This window comes from Erinaceus europaeus, chromosome X (assembly GCF_950295315.1).
Source record: "Erinaceus europaeus chromosome X, mEriEur2.1, whole genome shotgun sequence".
Classification (NCBI taxonomy): Eukaryota; Metazoa; Chordata; class Mammalia; order Eulipotyphla; family Erinaceidae; genus Erinaceus; species Erinaceus europaeus.
The window spans coordinates 58,805,471-58,827,419 of NC_080185.1; the positions used below are offsets into that span (position 1 = coordinate 58,805,471).

At 37.5% G+C, this 21,949-nt stretch overlaps 1 protein-coding gene across 1 annotated transcript in view; it reads right to left on the reverse strand.

Annotated features, from left to right (window-relative positions):
• IL1RAPL2 (interleukin 1 receptor accessory protein like 2) overlaps positions 1-21,949 on the reverse strand; it is a 781,557-nt gene that overhangs the window by 52,914 nt on the left and 706,694 nt on the right. The gene's annotated exons all lie outside the window — the stretch shown is intronic.

Sequence of the window (21,949 nt, forward strand, 5' to 3'; positions counted from 1 at the left end):
CACCACCTGTGAAGCGACTCCCCTGCAGGTGGGGAGCCGGGGTTTGAACCGGGATCCTTATGCCGGTCCTTGTGCTTTGCGCCATCTGCGCTTAACCCGCTGCGCTACAGCCCGACTCCCGACTCCCCTTATTATGTCTTTCTACTTGCTTCATTTATTGACTCACTGCAGACTATTGTGCACTTTTGCTTTAAGGTATATTTTCGTCTAACTTATGGATACATGTACATAAGCTCTATCTCATGGGTCCTGGTCTATATCTAGGTTTTGAAGTTTTGTTAAGAAGTGAGCCACCTGAAATGGTATTAAGGAGTCCTGTGAACTAGAAAGGTCTCACCAGAGTAATGAGGTGGAAGGGTTGACATTCCATGCCTGAAGTCTCTGGAAAAAATCTGAAGTGAAACATGCTGAAGTGGTACTGGTTGCACTGCTTAAGTTGGGATAAACAGATCAGTATCAGTTGGTGTAGGGAAATTGTGACAATGTGGTTGAGCTTGGCAGGGCTTGACTTGAGGGGACATCCATCCTGTCAGTCTCTCTCCCTCTACTGAGAGGTCTAGTGAGGAGGGACATGACCCCCCAAGGTTTGCCTCCTCTTATCAGACTCCCTCTCTCACAAAGAGCCCTGCATTCCTGATACTATGGCCTGCTCCTTTATTATTTACATAATCACTGTTTTACCTAAAAGATCCCTACCCATTCCATTCCTTTGATCTAGTTTCTTTCTTCTTTCAAGATCCTCCCTACCTGCAGAGTATTATTTATCCTACCAGTTAAAACCCTCACAACAATTGCTAAAGAAGTTCCTACCTTTCCCAATCCCCTTTTGCCTTTCTACGCCCCTTTCCAAACCATGTCAAGCCATTTCTGCTTTTGACTTGCAACTTCCGGGTCTGACTCTTAAAAGCCTTGGCTCTCTGATCAATAAAGAAATGAATCGCCTTGCCACCACCAGTTCTGATCCTGACTCATCCCTCTTGCGTACCTGAGTGAGTAGCAGCCCAGGCTGGCTCTGGTCTCGTTCTCTCCAACCCAGAGGGTACGCACTTGAGAAGAGGCACTCCCATACTAGCCTGGCAAGTTGGTTAAAATTAAGAGAAACATGCATGAAATAAACCCAAGAGACTCCAAGCCTGGGAAAATATGAGCTTTATAGAGAAAGGAAGGTTCCTGCTGCTAAAGGTTTTAAGAAGGCAAAAGATAGTTATAGCTATAACCAAATTATTTGGCAATAGGGTTAACTTTGAAAATTCTGTAGTTAAGATTTGCTGTATCATACAAGAACTTAGCATAATTTATGTCCTTTTTATGCTGTTTATATATAGCTGCATCTTATAAAGTAACACCTTGAAGTACCTGATGAAATAGTTTCAACTTAGACCTAGATACCATCCTCACCTACCTCCTATTACACGTCTCTCAATCACTCCAAAACTAATCTTGTTAAAGTAAGGACTACAAACTCTGAATAATGGCAAGAGACTAGTATTCTTTAATGATGACTCTTTAGTCACTGCCAAGCCACCTAATCAGCTGGGGAGATGTATCCCTCCTATTCTATAGTCTTGTTAATACTTTCATTTTGTATATAAAATTAAAAAAAAACTTGGACTTGTTTGGTGTATTGAAAACATTTGTCTTGGTGAGATGAGAAATTGTACCCATGTGCCAACAACTGTACACTCCTAATTAAAAAAAAGATAAAGTTTAATACAAACAATGAAGAAAAAGAAAGAATGAAAGAAAGAAAGAAAGAGAGAAAGACAAAGGGAAAACACAAAGTAAATCTTGGACTGTGTTTAATGTATTGCACCAAAGCAAAGAACTTTACAAAAGTTGTTTGGGGAAGGGTGTGGTGGGGATTCTGTTGTAATATGATGTTAAAGGACCCAAGTTATGGGTGAGTGTCTTGTAGACACCTACCATAGCAAGATAAGAAATTGTACCCAAGTATGAACATGGTTTAATGTACCATAAACCATTAAGCCCCCAATAAAATGAGTTTTAAAATATATGTTGGGGGGCAGGCAGTTAAGCACACTTATGACCAAGTGCAAGAACCTGGGTTTGAGTCGTCAATCCACATTTGCAATGGAGTGAAGGAGGTCTAAAGTTATCTATTTTGCTTTCTCCCTATATATCTCCCTCCCCTCCCTCAATTTCTGTCTTATCTAATTATTTTTTTTTTAAAAAAAAGCAAGATGGATTAGTCTCTAGTAGTGGATTCCCATTGGTGGCATGGAGCCACAGTAATAACCGTGGTTGGAAAAAACTAACAAAAACAAACTATATAAATAATTGTGATATTATGAAGATGGTGACTTTGGAGCAGCAGCTGCAGTGAGCTCCAACAAGCAGCAGCTTTCGACCTGGTATACTCTGGATAGGGTAGGATACTGGGCTGTCTGTGGGAGGGTGAACATGGGCTGGTCAGGGTGTCACCAAAATACAGTCCTATAACTCACTTTTGGACTGACAAACGGATGTCAAGGCGACAAAGAAAGGAAATCCTTTGATTCTTTCTGAGCTTACCCCTCCCCTACACACACCCCAGAACAAGCCCCCAGGTGTTGGACAGCTGCTTCTAGCAGTCTTCTCACTGAGCTATTTTATTTACTAAGATTCCTGGCTCACTAGGGGTGCTATTCCAAGCCTTTTCCTTTTTGTTTAACTTCTCTTTTTTTTAAGTGGCTGGAGCTCTATTTGAGTGACAAATTACATCACCAATCATAGCCTCATCCCTGCCAGGGAAAGACTATCTGGTGTTATTATTTTTTTTGACATTTCTAAAAATTGGCTGTCTTTGCTCAGACTGCCTGGAGCCAATCCAGAGTGGTTCAAGCTGAAGAATGATTGTTAGGGGTTTTTACTCTATATTATTATTATTATTATTATTATTATTATTATTATTATTATTATTATAATCATGTCCCTTTCCCTCCTCCTTCTTCAGGTTGACCAAACTTAACTGTTGTTGTTTTTTCCATTGCTAGATCACTAGAGAGGAACTTGTTTCTCTCTACCTCTTCCGTCCACTTTTTTGCTATAGTTAATTAAAAAAAACACCTCTTTTCTTTCACTGCTCTTCCCTTTTCTTCTTTTCTTTTCATTATTTTCTTTTCCCTTTTTTCCCTTTTATTCCTCCCTCCTTCTTTTGCTTTCTGAATTCACTGATACTCCCTTGTGAATTATTTGATGGAAGGAATCTGACTCATAGTGGACTCTGTGTGTCTGTGTTTTCTCTACTTCCCTTTCTTCGCTTTCTATCCTTAGAATTTACAGTGGACAGTAGATTTGCATGATTGTCTATTCTTGATTTCCCTTTTTTCCTTTCTCTTTCTTTTTCTTCATTTGGTTGCTATTTTTTTCTTGGACTGGAGGTGTGGTTTGGCTAACTGGTATTGGTTGAACAGCATCAGTCCTTGCTTCAGTTACTATTGTTGTAATTTCTGAGGTTGGTGACTGCATCCATCATAAATGTCTTTAGTATATCATGGCTTATCCTCAAAACACAAAAACTGAAGAACAACAGAACAGAAAAAATAAAAAGAAAACATCAATAAAAAATGGCTAAATGAAGAGCAAATAAAACTGCTAAATTTGTAGTAGGGCACCAAAGTAAAAACCCTGGGTGGAGGGTGAGGGTGGATGTTCAGCTTCATGGGGTGACGGGGGGAAGAGATGGGACAGTCTTTTGGTGGTGGGAATGGTGTTTGTGTATATTACTATCAATTTGTAGTCATATAAATCGCTATTTAATTAATATGAGGGGGGAATTGATTGAAGGTCTCAAAAATTTTAAAGCACAGCCTGAGTCTTTTTAATAAACAGACTGAGTCTTTGATATGTTGACTCTCTTAAAAGCTTAGTCCAAGGAGAACAAAAGCAACTGGTGGCATAGCTATATGCAAATAATGTCAAAGGACATAAAATATGGTGAGAGTGCTTATGATACAGCAGATCCTAACAAAGGGATTTTTCAAAGTTAACCCAATTGCCAAATAATGTGATTATTGCAATAACTATCTATTGTCTTTTTAAACTTGAAGACAACAGGAATCTCCCGCTTCCTCTATAGAGCCAATATTTCTCCCAATCCTGGAACCTCTGGGGTAGGGCTCACTTGCCTGCATGCTTCTCTCAAGTCAGGCCAATTGATATTGCATCTACTGATTCCAGCCTAATCAATGCAGCAAGTACCATCTCAGCATGCTTCACCTCAGACTGTATACAGAGACTTCAGACATGGAATGCCAGCCCTTCACCCTCATCATTCGGGTGAGACCTTTCCTTTCATGGTATTCTCTAATTCCATTCCAGGAGGTTCATTTCCTAAAAAAGTCCCAAAACCTGGATATAGGCTAGGTACTGTAAGACAGTGCATATGTTTACATGTATCCATAAATTAGGGCAAAATATATACCTAAAAGCAAAAATACACAATAGTCTGTAGTGAGTCAGTATCACATCCATAAGGAAATAGTGTCCACTTAGACTTAGATACCCTCCTCACCTACTTCTTATTAAAGTTCTCTCACTCATTGCAAACCTAACCTTAGCAAAGCAAGGACTGCAAAACCTGAATAAGAGCAAGAGTCTGGAATATTTTAACAATGACTCTTTAGTCACTATCAGGCCATTCCACCAGCTGGGGCCCTAATCAAGGAGTCCTGAGATTTCCAAACAGACTTGATTGGCCTAAAACTCGAATAAATCACTCTCTCCATTGTTATGGTCATTTCTATCAGGAACAACAAAATAGACCCCATCGTGGGCCCCCATAGGACGTTGCCCTCATCCTGGATCAACAATGGTAGAGAATGTTCCATACTCCAAAGGGAGGATGGAAAACATTATCTATGCTACACCTGAGGAAGATGGATCTATACTGGGGCAGCATGGAATGTTCCTACCCATGACCACAGAATGTGAGCTCAGATGTAGAGAGATGTAGAGGTCACATAGGCTCCAAAGCTAATTATGGGCCCCAGACCACATCAAATCAATGGGGTTTAAAGTCAATAATATCTATACCCCTTTCCTATATTAGGGAGCACTCTCTTCCCTGATACAGCTTTCTGGTCTGATTCAGCCTTCTGGTCCTTTTCCCAGCCATGACATCATCTCCACAAACAATAAACAGAATCCACTAACATATCAGATTTCAGGCTCAGGCAAAAAAAAAAAAAAACTAGTATAACTACAAAAAACTAGGATAGCTACAGGCCCTTTGAAATATAACTAAAACATGCCTACTAGTTATCTACAAAATAGAGAATCTCCTTCATCTGCACTATTCCAGACTTTAGGTCCATGATTGTCCAACAATTTTTTTCACTTTGTATATTAACTCTCTTTTCAGCCACCAAGTTCCAGATGCTAACAGGATGCAGCCAGACTTCCCTGGACAGACAACCCTGCCAATGTGCCTTGGAGCTCAACTTACCCAGTGCCCTTCCCCACTAGGGAAAGAGAGAGACAGGCTGGGAGTACGGATCGAATTGTCAATGGGCATGTTCAGCAGGGAAGCAATTACAGAAGCCAGACCTTCAACTTTCTACATCCCACAATGATTGGTCGATACTCCCAGATGGTAAAAAAACAGGAAAGCTATCATGGGAGGGGATGGTATAAGGAGGCCTGGTGGTAAGAATTGTGTGAAGCTGTCCTCTTATCCTATGGTTTTGTCAACATTCCCTTTTATGAATAAAAAATTAAAAATAAACTGCTACCCAATGAATCAGGAGTCCAGAATAAACTCCAAATCACTCAGAAGTAACCATAGACAAGAAATGTATGCAAGCAATAATAAACCTAATAGTCACAGAAATGAAGAAAACTATGGAGGAAAGGCCTATCAGAATTAAGGAAACAATAGATGAGACCCTCAAGAAAAATACAAGCTACCTCAAGGAAATTATAGAAATGAAAGCTGAAATAGCTGAGTTAAAATGCCAATTAGCAGAACAAGATAATACTATAACCCCAAGTAAAGAAAGAAGCTGAGGGAGGGGAAAGCAGATTAACAGAACTAGAAAGCAATTAGCCATACAGAGGGTGAGGTAGAGAAAACTAAGAAAGAGGTAAAAGAGCTCAAAAAGATATTGAGAGACATTGAAAACAACAACAGAGACATATGGGATGATCTCAAAAGAAGTAACATTCATATAATTGGCCTGCCCTAGGAAGAAAGGGAGGAAGGGAAAGTAAACTTTCTAGAGGAAAATATAGAAGAAATCTTCCCAGACCCAAACCACAGAAAAGACATTTAGATTCAAGAGGCACAGAGAGTTCCAAACAGAATCAACCCAGATCTGAAGACACCAAGACACATCATAGTTACAATGTAAAGGAGTAATGATAAACAAAGGATCCTACAGACTGCAAGAGTAAAACAAAAAGTCACATACAGAGGAAAACCCATAAGACTATCAGCAGACTTCTCTACTCAGACTTTAAAAGCCAATAGAGAATGACAAGATATCTATTGATCCCTGAATTAAAAAGGCTTTCAACCAAGGATAATACATCCTGCTAGACTTTCATTCAAAGTAGATAGAGGGATCAAAATCTTCTCAGACAGACAACAGTTAAAGGAGGCAACCATCACCAAGCGTGCCCTGAAAGAGGTAATAAAGACCTCTTATAAACAAGAACATCACTATAATATTTGCCATATATCAGAGCAAATAAAAATTTGTTGAATAATGGCACTAAAATACATTTAATCCATAATATCAATAAATATCAATGGCTTAAATTCACCCATTAAAAGGCGCAGAGTGGGAGGATGGATCAGAAAAAAACAACCCAACCATATGCTGCTTGCAAAAATTCCAAATGACCCAAAGGACAAACACAGACTTAAAGTGAAAGGATGGAAAACTATCATACAAGCTAACTACTCACAAAAAAGGCAGTAACAGCCATCTCATCTCTGACACAATAGACTCTAAATTAAATAAAGTAATAAAAGATAAGTAAGGGCATTACATATTGATTAGAGGATCAGTAACACAAGAAGATTTAACAATTATTAACACCTCTGCACTCAATGAGGGGGCATCTATATACATCAAACTCCTTCTGAAAGAACTAAAAAACACATCAATAGTTGCCCAGCTAGCTTCCTGTGTGGGAGAGAGACAACCAGGGACTCATGGCTGAGCTGTGTCACAGTTAAATCTTTATTGATGAGAGGGGATGCAGTTCAATCTTTATTGAAAAGGAATGCAGTGCAAGCTAGCTAACTTTAATCACATTCCTGTCATATATATATATATATATGATATATATATATATATATATATATATATATATCCTGAGGCAGAAGTGTCAGGTCAGAAGAGGATGTATGTAGGATAGGAAGTGGGGAGAAGGAAAAAGCGCAGGAACCAGGGGATTAAACCAATGAAAACAATGATTATGTAAATAGACCACAGTCTTAAGCAATACAAGTGAACCTAATGTGATGATCAAAACAGAAGATCTTATAAGCAGAATTTAGAAGCATACCAACAAATAGTAATACAATAATAGTGGGAAACTTTAACACCCCGCTCTCACACTTAGAATTATCAATGAAGCAGAAAATCAACAAAGAAACAAGAGAATTAAATGAAGAGATGGACAGACTAGACCTCCTGGACATTGTCAGAGTTCTTCACCCTAAAAAACTGGAATACACATTATTTTCAAATTCACAAAGCACATCCTCAAGGATAGATCATGCATTAGGCCACAAAGACAGTATGAACATATTCAATAGCGTTGAAATCATTCCAAGTATCTTCTCAGACCACAGTGGAGTAAAGCTTACATTAAAAAAAATTACTAAAAGTCACAGAATTTGGAAACTCAACAACATACAGCTTAAGAACCACTGTGTCAGAGAAGCACTCAAGCAAGAAACTGAAATGTTCCTGGAAACAAATGAAAACAAAGACACATTATCAAAATATTTGGGACACAGCTAAAGCAGTATTGAGAGGAAAACTCATAGCCATAAAATCATGTATTGGAGAACAAGAAAAATCTCAAATAAAAGACTTTACTGCATGCCTTAAGGACTTAGAGGAAGAGGAACAAAGAACTCTAAAGCAACCAGAAGGACAGAAATCACTAAAATTATAGCAGAAATAAACAACATCGAAATTAAGAGAACCATACAAAAGATCAATGAAGCCTAATGTTGATTCTTTGAAAAAATAAACACAATTGACAAATCCCAGCCAGACTCACTAAAAAAAAAAAAAAGAATATTCAAATAAATAGAATTGTAAATGATAGAGTAGATATCACAACTGACACCACAGAAATCCAGAAAATCATGTGAAACTTCTACGAAGAACTATAAGCCACCAAGCTAGAGAATCTGGAAGAAATGGAAGAGTTACTAGAAACATATGCCCTTCCAAAACTTAACTAAGAAGAACTACAAAACCTAAACACACCAATCACAAACAAATAAATCAAATCAGTTATTAAGAATCTTCCCTACAACAATATTTCTGGATCAGATGGCTTCACATACAATTTCTACAAAACTTTCAGGAAAAAGTTAATACCTATACTTCTAAAGATCTTCCACAAAATCGAAGCAACAGGAATACTCCCTTCCACCTTATATGAAGCCAGCATCAACCTGATACCAAAATCAGAGAGGGACAAGACAAAAAAGTAAAACTACAGACCAAGATATTTGATGAATGTAGATGCCAAAATATTAGTCAAGATTCTGGGTAACTGAATACAGAAGTATATCAAAAAGATTGTTCATCATGACCAAGTGGGATTTATCCCAGGAATGCAAGGCTGGTTCAACAAATGTAAGTCAATCAATGTCATAAACCATATCAATAAAAGCAAAACTAAACACAACATGATTATCTCAATATGCAGAGAAAACCTTTGAAAAAATCCAATACCCATTCATGCTCAAAACACTACAAAAATGGTAATAGATGGGAAATTCCTCAAGATAGTGGGGCCCATATATAGCAATCCTACAGCCAACATCATTACTCAATGGACAGAAGCTGAAAGCATTTCCTATCAGATTGGGACTAGACAGGGCTATTCATTTTCCCCATTACTCTTCAACATAGTATTGGAAGTTCTTGTCATAGCAATCCTGCAAGAGAAAGAAATCAAAGGAATACAGATTGGAAGGGAAGAAATCAAGCTCTCACTATTTGCAGATGATATGATAGTATACATAGAAAAACCTAAAGAATCTAGCAGAAAATTACTGGAAGTTATTAGGCAATATAGCATGGTGTCAGGTTACAAAATCAATGTACAAAAATCAGTAGCATTTATTTATTGAAAAACTAAATTTGAAGAAGACATCCAGAAATCACTTCCATTAACTATTGCAGCAAAATCAATAATACACCTAGGAATAAATGTGACCAAAGGAGAGAAAGACTTTTATACTGAAAACTATGAGTCACTCTTCAAGGAAATAGAAAATGATACAAAGAAGTGGAAAGGCATCCCATGCTCATGGACTGGAAGAATAAATATCATCAAAATGAATATTCTCCCCAGAGCCATATGCAAATTGAACACAATACCAGTCAAAATTCTACCAAGCTTCTTTAAGCAAATAGAACAAACACTACAATCATTTATCTGGAACCAGAAAACACCTAGAATTGCCAAAACCATCTTGAGGAAAAGAAACAGAAATGGAGGAATCACACGCCCAGATCTCAAACTATATTATAAGGCCATCAGCATCAAAACAGCCTGGTACTAGAACAACAATAGGCACACAGACCAGTGTAACAGAATTGAAAGTCCAGGAATAAACCCCACACCTATAGACATCTAATCTTTGATAAGGGGGCCCAAAGTATTAAATGGAGGAAGGAAGTTATCTTAAATAAATGGTGCTGGGAAAATTGGGTTGAAACATGCAGAAGAATGAAATTGAACCACTTTATCTCACCAGAAACAAAACTCAACTCCAAATGGATCAAGGACCTGGATGTTATACCAGAAACTGTCAAATACTTAGAGGAAAACATTGGTGGAACACTTTCCGACCTAAACCTCAAGGACATCTTTGATGATATAAGCTCAATCTCAAGGAAGACTAAAGCAGAAAGAAATCAATGGGACTACAACAAATTGAAAAGCTTCTGTGAAGAAAAAGAAACCATCACACAAACAAAGAGACCCTTCACAGAATGGGAGAAGATCTTCACATGCCATACATCAGACAAGAGACTAATCACCAAAATATACAAAGAGTTCAGCAAACTTAGCAACAAAAACAGCAAATGACCCCATCCAAAAATGGGCAGAGGATAGGAATCAAACATTCACTACTGAAGAGGTCCAAAAGGCTAACAAACACATGAAAATTTGCTCCAGGTCACTTATTGTCAGAGAAATGCAAGTAAAGGCAACTTTGGTATAACACCTCACTCCTATGAGAATGGCATACTTCAAAATGGACAGCAGTAAAAAATGCTGGTGAGGTTGTGGGGACAAAGGTACCCTTCTGCACTACTGGTGGGAATCTAAATTGGTCCAGCCTCTGTGTAGAACAGTCTGGAGAAATCTCCCAAGGTTAGACATGGACCTTCTGTATGACCCAGTAATCTCTCTCCTGGGGATCTACCCCAAGGACTCCATAATGTCCAATCAAAAAGATATGGGTACACCTATATTCATAGTAGCACAATTCGTAATAGCTAAAACCTGGAAGCAACCCAGGTGCCCAAGAACAGATGAGTGGCTGAGAAAGCTGTGGTATATATACACAATGGAATACTATGCAGCTATTAAAAACAATGAACCCACCTTTTCTGACCCATCTTGGACAGAGCTAGAAGGAATTATGTTAAGTGAGGTAAGTCAGAAAGATAAAGATAAGTATGGGATGATCCCACTTATAAACAGTAGTTGAGAAAGAAGAACAGAAAGGGAAACTCAAAGCAGGATTTGACTGAATCTGCAGTCAGGCACCAAAGTAAAAACCCTGTGGTGAGGGTGAGGGTGTATGTTCAGCTTCCAGGGGCAGTGTGTGTGTGGGGGATCAGATGGGACATAGTCTTTTGGTGTTGGGAATGGTTTCTATGTACATTTCTATTATTTTTAGTCATATAAATCACTAAGTAATATGAGAGGGGAGAAACTGATTGTATATCTCAACTTTTTAAAGTACAGACTGATCTTTTTATTACATAGACTGAGTCTTTGATATGTTGATTCTTTTAAAAGCCTAAACCAGGGAAAACAGGAGCAATCGGTGGCACAGCTATATACAAATAAAGTCAAATGATATAAATTATAGTGATTTTGTGTATGATACAACAAATCCTAACAAAGGGATTTTTTTAAATTTAACCCAATTGCCAAATAATGTGATTTTAGCAATAACTAACTATTGTCTTCTTAACCCTAAGACAACAGGAATCTCCAGATTTCTTTATAGAGCCTATATATCCCCCAGTCCTGGAACCTCAAGGGTGGGACTCATTTTCCTGCATGCTTCTCTAAATTCATGCCAAATGACACTGCATCCACCAATTCCAACCTAATCAACACAATGAGTACCACCTCAGCATGCTTCAGTTCAGACTGTGTCCAGAGACTTCAGGCATGGTATGCCAACCCTTTATCATCATTACCCAGGTGAGACCTTTCCTTTCATAGTATTTTCTAATTATATTCCAGGAGGTTCACTTCCTAAAAATGTATCAAAACCTAGATATAGATCAGGTCCCATAAGATAGAGCATATGTTCACATGTATCCATAAATTAGGGCAAAATATATACCTGAATTTGAAAGTACACAATAGTCTGCAGTGAGTCACTATAAAGTTCCTAATGAAATAGTATCTAATTAGACTTAGAAACCCTCCTCCCCTACTTCCCTATTACAGTTCTCTCACTCACTCCAAAGCTAACCTTAGCAAAGCAAGGACTGCAAAAACTGAATAAGGGCAAGAGACTGGCATACTTTAATGATGACTCTTTAGTTACTATAAGGCCACCCCATCAGCTGGGGCCTTATTCAGGAAGTCCTGAGATTCCCAAACTGACATGATGGGACTAGACCTCAAATCCCTCTCTCCATCGTTACTGGTCATCTCTATCAGGAAGGACTTTAAAATAGACCCCCTTTGTGCACCCCCATAAGACCTTCCCCTCAACTTGGATCAACAACGATACAGAATGTTCCATCCTCCAAAGGGAGTATGAACAACATACTCTATGCTACACCTGAGGAAGATGGGTCAATTATTGGGGAATCTTGGAATGTTCCTACTCATGACCACAGAATGTGAGCTCAGATATACAGGGATGCTGAGGTTACATAGGCTCCTAAGCTGAATATGGACCCCAGACCAAATCAAATTCATGGGGTTTACAGTCAACAATATTTATACCCCTTTTCCATATTAGAGAATCTACTCTTTTCCCTGATGCAGCTTTCTGGTCCTTTTACCAGCCATGACAGTATCTCACCAGACATATTAGGGAGCTACTTTCTTCCCAGACCCAGCTTTCTGGTCCTTTTCCAGCCATGATATCTTCTTCCCAGACAATAACTTGGACCTATCTGCATATCAGATTTCAGGCTCAGGGAAAAAAAAGAAGAAAAAAACTATTATAGCCACAGGCCCTTTGAGATATGACTAAAATATGCCTACTAGCTATCTACAAAATAGAGGACACCCCAACTCTTCATCTGCACTATTCCAGCCTTTAGGTTCATGAGTGTTCAATGTTTTGTTTGGCTTTGCATGTTAACTTTCTTTTTAGCCACCAGGCTCCAGATGCTAGCATGATGAGGACTAGATTTCCCTGGACAGACAACCCCACCAATGTGTCCTGGAGTTCAGCTTCCCCAGAGCCTCACCCAACTAGGGAAAGAGGGAGGCCTTCTGGGAATATGGATCGACCTGTCAATACCTATGTTCAATGGTTAAGCAATTACAGAAGCCAGACCTTCCATCTCCTGCATCCCACAATGACCTTGACCAGAGGGTTAAAGAATAGGAAAGCTATCAGGGGAGAGGACGGGATATGGAGATCAGGTGGTGGGAATTGTGTGGAATTGTACCCCTCTTATCCTATGGCTTTGTCAATGTTTCCTTTTTATAAAAAAAAATTGTGATATTACTCAATCTTTGCAGAGAAGGAAATTTTTGTTACTTTGAACTGCATAAAGAAAAGGGGTTTGGGGGATTTCCTGGACAGTGGTACATCCCATTTGGCACATATATTACAGTGTTCAAGGATCCAGATTCAATCTCCTAGACTCTACCTGCAGAAGCAAACCTTCAAAGCGGTAAAGCAGTGCAGGAGTTGTCTCTCTTTCTCCCTCCCTTTCTTTCTTTTTTTTAAAAAATATTTTATTTATTTATTAATGAGAAAGATAGGAGAGAGAAAGAGCCAGACATCACTCTGGTACATGTGCTGCCAGGGATCGAACTCCGAACCTTATGCTTGAGAGTACAATACTTTTTTAAAAATATTTTTTAAATATTTATTTTATTTATTTATTTATTCATTCCCTTTTGTTGCCCTTATTGTTTTTATTGTTGTAGTTATTATTGTTGTTGTCGTTGTTGGATAGGATAGAGAGAAATGGAGAGAGGAGGGGAAGACAGGGAGGAGGAGAGAAAGATAGACACCTGCAGACCTGCTTTACCGCCTATGAAGCGACTCCCCTGCAGGTGGGGAGCCGGGGTTCGAACCGGGATCCTTACGCCGGTCCTTGTGCTTTGCGCCACCTGCGCTTGACCCGCTGCGCTACAGCCCAACTCCCCGAGTGTACAATACTTTATCTACTGTGCCACCTCCCAGACTGCAAATGCACTTCATTTAATACATATCAGTGATAGAGAGGGCTAGAAATCTGCTACATGCAATGCTGGGGATTGAACTCAGGACCTCATGTTTTCAAGTCCAGGGCTCTAGCCATGGCATCCCTATCCAGGTGAAACAGAGAAGCTATAACACCATTTCATCACACATGGTGCCAGGGATTCATCCCAGGGCCCCACACAGTGATCTACTGCTGAGCCACCTCCCCAGCCAGTGAAACACACCATTTTATAGAAAATGAGTTCAATCAAATTTAATCTTATGGGGCAGAGTGGTGGTGTATCTGGTTTAATGCACATATTACCATGCACAAGGACCCAATTTGAGGCCCCACTTCCCATCTGCAGGGTGGAAGCTTCACGAGAGGTGAAGCATTGCTATAAGTGTACCCCCCCACAAATGCTCTCTATCTTATAGAATTAAATAAGTAAGTATTAAAATAATTTAAAACAAACAAAAATTAATCTTAGGACTAAGGAAATAGCTCAAATGGTTAGTGTGCTGCTTTGCCATATGCACAACTCAGATTCCATCCTGGCCCCCAGAACACTGAAGATTCAGCGTTGTAGCATCTCTCTCTCTCTCTCTCTTGCTCTCTCTGCCTCTTTGTCTTTCACTATATAACTGAAAAAGTCATTCTTGAGAAGAGAAGCCTAGGGGATGATAAAAAAAAATTAGGGGGCCGGGCGGTAGCGCAGCGGGGGGGGGGGGTCGCGTCATAGGAGATGAAGTAGGTCTGCAGGTATCTATCTCTCCCTTTGGCTCTCTGTCTTCCCCTCCTCTGTAGATTTCTTTCTGTCCTATCCAACAACAACAACAGCAGCAATGGTAACAATAACAACAAGGGCAACAAAATGAGAAAAATGGCCTCTAAGAACAGTGGATTTGCAGTGCAGGCACCAACCCCCAGCAATAACCCTGGAGGCAAAAAAAAAAAAAAGCATAAAATAAAAAGAGGAGGACCTAGTTGAGGAGTTGAATTTCTATATAGAACACTGAGTAATGTTACACTGTTACACATGTACAAAATATTGTATTTTTTAAATATTTATTTTCCCTTTTGTTGCCCTTGGATTTTTCTTCTTTATTGGAGAATTAATGTTTTACATTCAATCTTCCTCCCTTTCTTTCACTTCCATTCTCGACTTTTCTCTGTCTCTATCTCATAAATTATACACATATATATAATCTTGGAGAGTATTATTCAAGGTTAAACAATCAAATGGTAAACTGAAATACTTTTTGATATTTCTTAAGCATGCAATCTTTGAAACAAAAAGACTGATACAGACAGAAAATTTATTAGTGGCTACTAAGAGCTGGAGTATAGAAGAAATGGGCAGATACTGGTCAAAGTGCACAGTTTTTCAGTTGTAAACTGAATAATTTCTGGAGACCTAGCATATAATATGGTGGCTATAGTTAGGATTTTATACTATTTTCAAAATTTGCTAAGAGGGTGTGTTTCAAATGTTTTAACTACACATATACACAAAATTGAAACTATGTATGATAATGAGTATGTTCATCAGCTTGACTGTGGTAATAATTTCATAATATTTGTATATACCAGAAAATCACATTAAGCATGTTAAGTTGTATGCATTTCTCCATCACACCTCTAAAAAGCCAGGACTTTTAAAAATCCAGCATGGACTTTCACTCAAAATGAAACAAAATGCCTAATTTTCCTAAATGTTAATACTTTATAAACTTTTTTAAATTTCATGTTTTATGTACTCATTCATTGATGCATATCAAGTATTTGTTAAGAATATTCTATGGAAGCACATTAAATGTAAACTCCTAAGATCCTCTTTTTTCTTTTTAGTTTTCACTTCTTGCTACTGGGGCTTTAGTATACCAGGCTGGCTTTTTCAGATATAATACAGAGACAGAGATAGAGAGACACAGAGAAAAACATCACAGGATTGAAAATCCCTCAGCAAGGTGAGGGAAAGCCTCAAACTTGAGATGCACACATGACAGACAATTTTTTTTCTTTAACAAAGAATTTAAGAAAAATAACGTATTGCAGTTTGGTTCATGATTAATGTCTTAAACTAAACCCTCCTTTTTGCTATCTAAGTATCATGCACATTGTATAGGTCATTACACCAAGTATGAATAAGCATTGCTAACTTATGATTAAGAGTACCAAAAATTTGTAGTATGGAAAAATACCCTTAGGTAAACAAAGTAATTTTTTAAGTCTGACTGACCTACTCGCTTCTCTCTCTCTCTCCTCTTAATTCCTTAGTAGATAAAGACAAGAGTCAAGCCTATTATTTGACAAAATAAGATATATTTACTGAATGCAATGAAGCTGGGGCTTTTAAATGGAACTGTGAGTAACTGCTTGAAGTGTGAGTGGGGAGGAGGGGTATATAATCTTTTGTAACATTCAGATTGAAAGATCCACAGGAAAGTCCATGGAAGCCCTGGGAAGATCTGGACTGGTTGGAATGTTTAAGGCAGAACAGGAAAGGAGAAAACTATTTGGCTTCGTAATTGAATGTCTCCCAGAAATGTATGAAAACAGCAAAACAGGTTTGAGACATCACTGGTGGAAACATAGTAATCACTCAAAAGAGGTGGAGCTCACTTTGGCATTTTACAACTGCTACATGACCTTGAGAGAAACAGTGTTTTCTGTTAACTTTGTAGCTGGCTTTATCTGACTGTCCTAGTCTGGTAATAAGAGGACTGCTTTTTGTCAGTAGAAGCTGATTTTCACCCTTCCCATCTCAAGAAGCTTTTGACTCTTTATAATCCAAAGGTGAAGTACAATGAGAAATTGTGAGAAGTTGAGCATTCTTGCTTTAGAATTTTGTTTTTTTCAATCTAACTCTACCAAACTATGCACCAACTCATAATACATATGCCATATTTGAGATTGAACATTAAGCATATACTTATTAAAGGAGTGTGATATCAAATATATCTTAAGTAGACTTTATAAACATCCCAATGCATAATTAAAACCCTGAATATAATATGACTATAATAATAGCCTCTTCAAGACTTACAAAATCTATATTCACATATAGGTATGATGAGATTGGAAACACAGTAAAGCCAAAGGAAAAGTTCAAAACTTTTTCCTTGAGTAGGAGAAAAGAAGAGTGTTGTGTGTGGGTGGGGCAGGGGAGTGAGAGAACAGCTTGTAGAATGGGATAAGAGTTAATGAAAGAGTATATTTGGATGTGAGGATTCTAGAAAGGTCAGACAATTCAATTCCATGTCTACAAAAATTCCTTTACATTAATCTTACTAGAGACTTGATATTTTAAAAGAATTTACTAATGAGGAATGTGTTCCACAGAACTAATAAAAATGTCAGAATAAGTGAGCCTGTCCTAGTAAACAAAAGCCTGCATAATTCAACCTACACATCCCAATTTCAGGAAGGCCAGAGCAGGTGTGGTGTTTCAAAGCACTGGAGAAGTAAAGTTTTAAATTGCTCCAATTGTATTCATTACTTTGCCTTTTATTACCAAGCTGCTTTGGATTTCAATTATTTCTAAGTATATTTTTGGAACAGACTGTATCATCACAGTTACTTACATTTGTTTTTAATGATAGCTATCAATATGTTGGGTCTTTAAGATAGATTCATTCTATTCTAAGAAAAAATATATTTCATTTCTGTATCATATCACCTCTTTTATAAATAACATTTTACTCCTTCAAACAAGCTGTTAAGGTAAAGAAATGGGAACACAAGGCCAGGAAGTAATGGTATCAGGTGTGAAGAAATCAAAACTTAAAACAAAGGCTATATTCAACTTATAGCTTTTCAGATATTGAAAGTAAATGAGATTATTTGCATTTTAAGGAGTTAGTCCCACCCAAAAAATATATGCTTTAAGGTCAAGAAAAAAATTGTAAATAGTTTTATGATATTGCCTGAGGAAAACAGATTAAATGTTGATAGGAAGATTTGTAAAGTGGGATTTACAATAAAAATTACTCTCTGTTGAAGTAAAGCAATTACACTGATATTCATATGGTCTCCTTTGACAATCAGATGCAATTTGCAACTGTGAAGGCAAACTTAAAGGCTATTATTTCTTGTTTACTACACCTAGCTCAAGTTCTCTGACATTTTATTAGCTCTGTAGAAAATATGTCTCATTAGGAAAGTCTTTTTTACAAGAAATAGTAAGCCTCTGGCAAGATTAATTTACAGGGAATTCTATGAAGGTGTGGGATTGACCTTTCTAGAATCTACACATATGAAAGCTACTCTTTTTTATGAACTCTTTTATTGCACACTACAGGATGATCCCACTAAGTTTCATTCATTTATTTACTTATTTATTTATTTATTTATTTATTTATTTAATAGAGACAGAAAGAAATTGATATGGTAAGGGGATATAGAGTTTATAGACATTTGCATTACTGCTATGCCACTTGTGAAGCTTCCCCTTGCAGGTGAAGGAACTGGGGAGCTTGAGCTTGGTTCCTTGCCCATAGTAACATTTGTGCTTAAGTGTGCCACTGCCAGCCTTCCCATTAAGTTTTAATGTAGGAACAATTTTTTTGAGTCCTATCCTAAACACAGTCTCCATTTGGACTTCTCTAAATAATTGGTTGATTTTTTTCCCCGAATCAACATGGTAGAACTTGTGTGTATGTGGGGGAGGGGTGTTGTAATGAATTTCAAGTGTTAGATAAAATTAAACAAACATGCATAATTATTACTCCACACATTACAGTCCCTTAATCCTTAAATTTCCTACAAATAAATAGTCTGGGGCTAGAAAGACTGTGATGTAGTTGTGTGGGAGAGACTGGCAGTTGGGAAAGGATACTTAATTTGGGTTCAGATTTCAGTAGGGCTCAATGCCTTAGTAACATCAGAAACTAGGGAGACATATATCATTTCTTCCCAAGTGGAGATAAAGAGGAATATCTACACTTGAGTAGAGTCAAAGTAATTAGGCAGAAGGACGCAGAACAGGAGATGTAAGCAACCATGGTGGTCAAAGTAAACCAGATGGGGAACAAAGTATATATCAAAACCAGTCCCTGGTCAAGGTTTGATCAAATGTATTAATCAGGCTGCTAGGAATTTCTCAATGCAGAAGATGCACTTAGTATAGTCTGAATGACATTATTTCTTAAAGTCTTTGGTAAATGTTCAAGAATTTTCCCTAAGTAGATGTTTTTTTCGGAGTCTTCTATTCCACTGGTGCAATACCAAGAGATAAAAATTGGAACAAATACTTCTAAATCAAGATGCTGCTCCGGAAGTGGAGAAATTAGGCAGTGCGGTAAGTCCTTCTGCCAGATGCAGTACCTCTGTGACAGTTTGCTCACATGTGAACTGCTTTAGATCAATTTATTTACATTCTCAATTATCAGATCTACAAGACAGTGCACTTTTTACATGTATGCACAAGAGCTGCAATATAATTAAAATATTATACAAATACAGTACTTTAGAATAATTTTGAGAGAACTCCCCTACTTAGCATAGCTTTCTATCATGTTTTTTTTTTTTCCCGTTAGAGAATCTGTGTGTGCAATGAAAAATATAAATCTTCTTTTAGATGAATGAATGGTATCATTAGCAATTTTATGAAACTACTGGGCATGGTCCAATCTTCCATGCTGTATTAAAAAAAATCTTTGATGCTTTATTTTAACAGACATTGACTTTAAAGTCTAGAAGACAGAATCAAGTAGTAAATTTATGTTAGCATAAATGGGCACAGCCTGTAGGAATTCCTACACCCACACAAACTCCAAAGAGATCAGGGATCACATAATTAGTATCACAAAATGGTCAACCAAGTGTTTATTTTGGCTAGGAATTTCTGCGTTTTTGCATTTCTCTCAAGATGCCTTTATTTAACTAGTGAATTTTGTGAAAATTTCAAAAACACAGTTCATGCTACTATACTCCATTTCAAATGTAGATATTACCTTTTGTTTTGTTATGTTTTTTTAGTTTTGATTTGTTTTACAGGGAGGGCTTGAAAAAGTAAAGAAAGAAGCTATAGCGCAATCAGATAACCAATAGTGTTTTATTAGTCTTGAATGGCTTATATACTGAAACACAATTTGTTTGACTAGGCATTTAATATAGTAGGCTGGATTAGATTGAACTATTTGATATATATAGGATTTCTCTTTAATTATTTACTCCTAGAGAGTAGCATCAATAACTAACTTATTTATTATTTTTTTCTTTTTGTACCAGAGCACTGTTCAGCTCTGGTTTATGGTTGTGTGGAGGATTGAACCTAGGACTTTGGAGCCTCAGGCATGAGAGTCTGTTTGCATAACCATTATGCTATCTACCTTCCACCCTAACTTATTTTTAATAGTATGGTCATTTTGGAAAATAATTTAACAGATTATTGGAAATGTTCAATAATCCTGGAGAAACAAAAGGAGGAAGTAAGTAGAAACTAAGGACATGAGAATGAAGTGTGGAGGTGAGTTATCAATAATGTGAATTGGGAAATAGCTTACTTGCTGTGGTGCTTGCTTTGTTGGGTCAGGGCCTTGAATTTGAGCCTTAGTGATACATGGAAGCATCACAGTACCAGAATCAGTGGAAACACCACAAATAGAGCAATACTACAGTGTCTTAAACCTGCTTCTCTCTACTGATAACAAAACAAATAAACAGAATAATAACATGCCAATGCATTTTAATGATTATAATTATCAGTCATACATTTACCATAGCAACTTAAGTTGTTAATGACAGGGGAATTGGGTATGGTAAATGTTAGAACTGTCTATGCCACCTACTATGGACTAAATGCTTGTTGTCCCTTCACTAAATTTGTATTTTGAAAACTTAATTCCTAATATGATGGTATCAAGAGATAGGGTCTTTTGGAATTAAGTCTCACATATATGTGGATTATAAATTATTGGAAGTTAAATATATACCTATTTTATAACTCAGCTACATCATGTTTAGCTGCTTTATATGTAATAGTTCACAAACTATAAACATGCACATTTTCATAAACAAGTAAATGGATAGCAAAACAGTTTAGGTCTGCATGATGGGAATACTACTGCTTGGAATAGTAAAGGAATAAAGTGCTGAACAGTGGTACACCCAGCTGAGCAAACATGTTACTATGTGCTAGGACCTGGGATAAAGCTCCCACTACCAATCTGCAGGGGGTTGTAGGGGGTGCTTTATAAGCAGTGCAATGGTGTTGCAGGTTTCTCTCTTTTTCTCTGCTCTGCCTCTCTGTTTTCCAATTACCTCTCATTTTCTCTATCAACAACAAAACAAAAAAACAAACAAAAAAGGAAAATATAGTCACCAGGAGTGGTGGATTTGTCATGAAGGTACCAAGCCACAGTGATACCTGTCACGGAGCCACAGTGATAACCTTGGTGACATTAGAAAAGGAAAGCTGCATCAAGGCAGAGAGTAGCTCCCAAGTATGGGAAAAGTATATAAATACTGTTAACTGTAAACCCCATCAATCTAACCTGGGGCCCATGTCTATTCATATTCAGCACAGGAAAGAATGATTTTTTTTTTAATTTAAGAAAGGAGACATTAACAAAACCGTAGTTTTTAATGCAAATTTAAAAACTTTAATTAGCTCCACTTTAAATAAATGATGTTTTAACCTTTGTCAAAAAAAAGAGAGAAAGAAAAGGAAAATCTATATACCATATAAAATAATCTAGACAGTAATTGGCATATACCACATGATTTCATTTTTATGAAAATATAGGAAGTACAAAGTGGCTTATAGTGATACAAAGGTCAGGGCTATGAAGAGGAGCAGGAGTCCTGGATTCCAAGGAAACTTGTGCTTTACTTGTACAAGGAAGAAGGAGCTACATATGATTAGAACAGCAATGGTTGTCTATATCCCAGGGAGGTGTTTGTGTAATAGGAGAACAAAAGGCCTAGTAGGTAGGTGCTATCCTGAAAGATTTCTCACTTTAGATTGAACATTGTTACTGGGAAAAAATAAACACTATTCACCAAGAGTCAACAGTTATTTTGGCAAGCAACGACTTGTCACTATTCTTGTGGATTTATACCTATGCCACGTGAAAGCTAATTGTTTCCAAGGACTAAGTGAACATTTGTTC